This window comes from Peromyscus eremicus, chromosome 19 (genome assembly GCF_949786415.1).
Source record: "Peromyscus eremicus chromosome 19, PerEre_H2_v1, whole genome shotgun sequence".
NCBI classification, from domain to species: Eukaryota; Metazoa; Chordata; class Mammalia; order Rodentia; family Cricetidae; genus Peromyscus; species Peromyscus eremicus.
The window spans coordinates 63,298,321-63,304,422 of record NC_081435.1 but is presented as its reverse complement, the minus strand read 5'-3'; positions in this window follow the sequence as shown (position 1 = coordinate 63,304,422).

Here is a 6,102-nt window from a genome sequence, read left to right as displayed (position 1 = left end):
ATTGCCTCATTAATTTCCTCTATGTGCATTTTTGTAAAAATAAAACAGACAAACAACAAAAGCAAAACTCTCAGGAAATGGATATTTCAATGTAAACGATTTTGTCTCTCTTCCAGGCAATGCCAAGCAGTGATGATTGGGAACAGAATGCTCAGGACATTTGAGCAGCGCCCACCTCCTCTGAACGTTTGGAGTACAAGCTTTGGAGAGCCTTTTCTCCCAGCACTTGTCTCATCAAGCAGTGTCTTTCATTCTGAACTCGAATGACCAGGCTCTGTCTAAAAAGCTTTCAGGCCAAGAAGGCAGCACAAATCTACCATCCCTGAGCTCTTGAGGCCGAGGCAGGAGGGTCAAGAGCTAAAGGACAGCCTGGTCTGATTATGTGTGAGACCCTGCTTCAAGAAGTGAGGAGGTGATGAGTCCATCAAAGGCTTTCAGTAAAGGAGAGAGCAGGGTGGGCTGCTTCTGTCTACTTCTCATTTCTGCACCATACCACTTGACCCCTTGGTGGCTTCCCAAAGTCACATGGCTTGATGGCAGTTCTCTGGGAAGTTGGCACACCCTTCCATTGTCCTTGTGACTCTTCTGAAAATAGTCTTCTATTCAACACCCAATTCAGTGACTTTCTGATAGAAATGAGTATTATAAAGGGTGGCTGTGGCCCCAGTGTTCCTGAGTTCTATTTAAAAACCCATCTGGACACAGACTGGGTCTTCCCCAAACCTATTAAAATCCCCGCTCAAGATCCCGGGAGAGTGTGAGAGGGGTATCAGGGGACACAAGAGATGCCATGTTCCCAGAGGGAATCCTAAAGGTTGGCAAAACAGAGGGACAGGCCAAGCACAAAGCCTAACTACGTGACTGAGGCACAAATAACTGAGATCACTCCGTGAAGCATGCTGCGGGTACTTCCTTAGTTCCCAGAGACAAGGACCAGGGTGGGCTTGGACTGTTCTGGAAGCTGCAGACCAACTCAAAGCCCAGTTCTACCAGGAATCCCTCCCTGATTGCCAGTTGCAGCCATCTATGACTGTGTACTTAGGCATAGTGCAGCCACGCCCTCTGGACACCTGCTGTAGCAGTAAAGGTAAAAGCCTGTCTATGACCTCATTGTTCTCTGAATGTCCCTCCATGGTGCTGCAATGGTCACAGTGGATGGGATCAGCTGGTCCAGTGTTCAGGTCTCTCATTGTTCTAGACTGTTGGTACCACGTGCCCAATGCCCAGTGTGGAGCTATGTGGGCCTTCAGCCCTGTGTTGAACTTTCTCTGTTGGAATATGATATCCTAGATGTGTGGGGCCACCTTTGTCCCCACATGGTACCCATCACAGAGCTAGCATCCTCTCTCTATTTGCTGACTGGATGAATGAGTCCAAGGAAAGAAGGTGTCACAGTCTTCTTTCTGATGAGGTTTGAGTTGAGCCTACAAGATGAGCAATCCCAAAAGTCCCAGGAGAAGCCATGCTGGTTAAGATCCCATAGGGGCCCACTGACACAATGCCCTGGTTGTCTAGCATGTAAGACCAGCATACCAACTCAGAAGGCCACCACAGGCATGATCCGGGTCTGCCCCCAGCTACGTGCACACCCTAGGCATTCTTTAGATCCCCAGAGCCTGGCACATGGCCTGGCATATGGCATTCTCCTGGTAAGTATTCAGTGGATTATCTCAAACCTGTTATTACCACGAAGCCACAAGACAGGGACATCCAAGACTTTAGGCTTTGGGGAACCATACATAAGGGTGGGGCTCTATGCCAAAACGGCCCATCTTCCGTGTTCAGTCCAAGAAGTAAACACAGAAAACTCTTTTAGTTCACTGAGTGGTATAGGTGCTCTGACAGAGACCCTTTCTGTTGACTGGCTGCCAGGGTTCATCGAGCCTGGAGAGTTAGCCACAAACTAGACCGAAGCAGAACCATGAACCGATTACTGCCGGCACTTTACAAGAAATAGGTTGGCTGTGGGGCAAGCCAGGTCAAGCCACCTGGGTTGCAGGACTATGCCTTTGTCCCCATGCTCTCCCTCTCCCAGGACTGCCTCAGTGGCTGCCAGGATTTGCTGTCAGGCTCTACAGGGTCACCCCAGGGATTAGACACTCCCAACTCCCAGCCCGGGCCAGCTCCAGCCACTGCAGAGCCCCTCTGGTGCATGCACCTCAGTTCCCCGAGTAAACAACAGGCACTATGATAATGACCTCCTCTCACCACCAGGGGCAGCTGGCACAGCGTGGGGAGACATTGGTCTGCAAAGCTGGGGACCACCACAGGCTCTAGGATAATTCATGTTATAACTCCTGCTCCACTCTCACGGGAAGGAGAGGACAGGATGTCACATGCTTAGACAGGCCTGTGGCAACTAGGGTAATACCTTGCTGGAATTTGTCCTCTTCCCAAAGACCCACAGCAAGACAACAGAAGGGAAGGTCACGCTCAAGCCAATATTTAGAAGTGGGTGAACCAGGCTAGGGAACGGGCAGGCTGCCATTGATAATAATAATAAATGCGGAGCTGGCAATTATTGGCTTGGGAGACTGGGATGAAAGGAGGCTATGCACGGCCATAGTTTCCAGGTCTTCTGGTGGCAGGATAGCCTTGGAGAGGGCACCTCTCAGTGTCTCAGGCTAGATTAGAGCAACACATGCTCCCACAGAGTTCTCACTGCTCCTTTGAGGCCTGTACAGATTCCCTTTTGGAGAGTCCACAGAAAGTTAACGTGTGTGTGTGTGTGTGTGTGTGTGTGTGTGTGTGTGTGTATGTGTGTGTGTGTGTGTACAAGTGTGTGTGTACAAGTGTGTGTGTACAAGTGTGTGTAAGTCAGTGTCTCTCACTGAATCTTAGCTCATCTGTTCAACTAGGCTGTCCGACAAATAATCTCCAGGGATCCCCCAAGGCTGGAATGACAAACATGTGCCACCAACATCTCAGTCCTTGGGGACAGGAAGTATGTCCAATGAACTGAGAGGCTTCATGAGGCCTGACAGGAGATGGAGTGTGAGGGGGCTAGACACTTCTCCTGCCCTGAGCACTTCCTGTCCTGTGTGGGCACTGGGGAATGAAGTGGGGCCGTGGGTAGAAAAACAAGGGACACTTCTGTGGCTGCCATCCAGGGTAAATCAGGAAGGTCAAGGGCAGGAGAGTTCTGGGAACCAGAGAAACAGGACATTCGCGCTATCTGTTCTGAGCTGGCGGGCCAGAAAGACGTTGGTGAAGGGGTTACCGCTTCATTTGAGTGAGTCAGCTCTGGGAAGTGCCCATCCTCAGGCAAGGTTTCCAGTCTGGATTCTGTCACTCTCACAAGCAAGTCGTGTGGAACTCTTCAAGCTTGTATAAGTGTGTGTGGTGGGGGGAACGTGAGTGTGCTCCTCGCTAACACATCCACAGGATCAACTGGATGACATCACTTGCACAGCACTGAGCAGGGTGTATACCAAAGAATAAGTAGTAATGACATTCGCTGTGATTAGGGTGGACTGATTTAACATCAGAGACACAGGGATGAAGGAAGACCAGGAGTGGTATGGTGTCAGGGACAGAACATAACAATGCTGTCCATTAGTTTAGGCTTGAACTATTTCAAGAGCTGCAATGGAAAAATATCTTGTAAAATGAACATCTCTTGAAAAAGTGAAGAATCTGTCCCTGCTACCCTGCCTTTAAGCTGGAGCTTCACTCAGTGCCTTGGTGACTTTTCTATTGCTCTGACAAAACACTATGACCAAGGCAACTTACAAAAGAAAGCATTTAACTTGGGGCTCACAGTCCAGAGGGTCAGAGTCCATGACCATCACAGCAGGAAGCATGGTGGCAGGCAGTCAGGCATGGTGCTGGAGCAGTAGCTGAGAGCTAACATCTGATCCACAAGCATGAGGCAAGGGCAGGGGGAGCTCATTGGAAATGGCCTGGGCTTTTAAAACCTCAGAATCCATCCCCAGTGACACAACTGCTCCAAGAAGGCCACACCTCCTAATCCTTCCCGAACAGTTCCACCAACTTCAGAGCAAACATACAAGTATATGGCCTATGGGGGCCATTCTCACTCAAACCATCACACTTGTTTATTTCAGAAGTGCTTGTTATGGGGTGCAGTGATAATGGGTACGGCAATCCAGAGCCACCAGGCAATCCCCAGCCTTGACAAGTTAGTTAGTGACAAGTGCAACTGTATGAATCCTATAAGGGGACTCACTCACTTCCCAGACACCCCAGTGCTGGGCGGCCCTCCTACTTCCACTAAGATCAAGAGCAAAAGAGCCACCGCTTGCTGAGGTAAGCAAGTTGCAATTGCCAAAGGTGAGCAGTCCAGGTCTGCTGAGAAATTCCAGCACCAACTGGCCTGCTTCCACCGCATCAAAAATTCAACCACCCAGTGGTAGACAGAGCATGTGTTCCATATTCAAAGGGAAATAGCCTGACCTTGGCTTTGACCCTTCTCCCTTTGCCAAAGACCAGAGCCACAGATGCATTAACCTTCAGTCCTCAGAAACACTGCTGTTTATGGAAAAGCTTCCGGCCCCTCATGAGATTAGCAAAGGCGTGCGGTGTGTAAGCATGGACTGCATTACACCCACAACGTGAGGTGGCTTAGATGCACCATGAGCTGGAGGCTTGGGAACTGTAAGTCCAAGCTTAGTCTTAGAGCACTTGCCTAGCTTGTGTGAGGCCCTGAGTCCCATTTCCCCAAACTAACACCCACGCCTATGAGAAATGCCCATAACCCAGGTCCTGTGCAGGAAAGCAACCAAACACTGCACCACTCAGCTGTGGCCACAGCCCCTCCCTCAGGGTCTGTTGTTAAGATGATTTGTTACTTGGCGCCTAGTTCTGTGCCGTGTGCTAGGAATCCTCACAGGACTCTGATGTTTCTCTTTAGGACCTGCTGTCCTAAATAGCACAACTGTGGCTTTATAAAAGGGACCAGGAACTCAGTGAGAGCTATATCTCAATGGGAATGGGTTTTATTTGCTTGAAAAGATCGTTTCAAACTAAGTTTTTAAAACTGTAAATGTTCTTAATATTTAAAATCTTTGCCCAACTGGTTATCCTACACTTTACATCTGATCCTTCTCCTATTTAAATAACTGCCTGGCCACAGAGAGAATTTGAACCTGTGGGATTGGTATTATTCAGCCTCCCCCTAACCTCTCGCCAACATGACTTCAAGACTGGTGCTCTGGAACACATAATTTTGAAGGCACCCTATATTCAGTCCTTCTGAGGGAACTTTGAGCATCTCACCTGCATGAAGAATCCAGATCAAGTGCACAGCAAAACCAGTCTAACTCCTAACCTTCCCTTACTCCACCAGCTTTGCCTCCACTGCCCATCCTAAAGAGGACTCCACAACCCCAGACAAAGGAGTCTGTGTTCCCAAAACCGGAAGTCTACTGACCGTGGGCAGCTCAAAGGGAAGCCAGGCAGCCAGCACTAACCCACAGGCTTTGCCAGACCTAGGACTCTACAAAGCTTGGCATTGACTGAGACCTCTGAGCTCAAGGCTGGGGCAGTACCACCGGGCCCACAGAGCCTGCAAACCCAAGGCGGCCCTGCCCTAGCTCTTCCAGGCTTTGAGACCGTGCCCTCAGCAGGGCCTCAGATCTAAAAGAATGAGGTTGGCTGGCCACAAGTGCCCTGGGGGCTGTAAGCACCCTTTGTTTATAGATCCCTAAACCAAATCTTGGGCAGCCTTGTTGCATGGAACCAGGGGACAGCTTCCTGATGAGAAAACAGAGAGAGAGAGAGAGAGACAGAGACAGAGACAGAGACAGAGACAGAAAAAGAGAGACAGAGACAGAGACAGAAAAAGAGAGACAGAGACAGAGACAGAGACATGGACAGAGACATGGACAGGGAGAGAGACAGAGACTCAGAGAGATAGAGGCACAGAGAATTGTGTTGGAATGGGGAGCAAGGCAAGAGAAAGACTAAGAGAGGAAACCGAAAGACAAAGAAAACCAGTTCAAAAGATGTGGTTTTTTTCTTGTGGTTACATGCAAGGGCTTGGTGGTTTCAGTAAAGCTCTAAGCCCAGATTGTGGGATAGTTAAAGACTAGGTGTGTCTGGGAGAGTCTGAGAACGCAGAGCCCGTGGAGGGTGCACTGC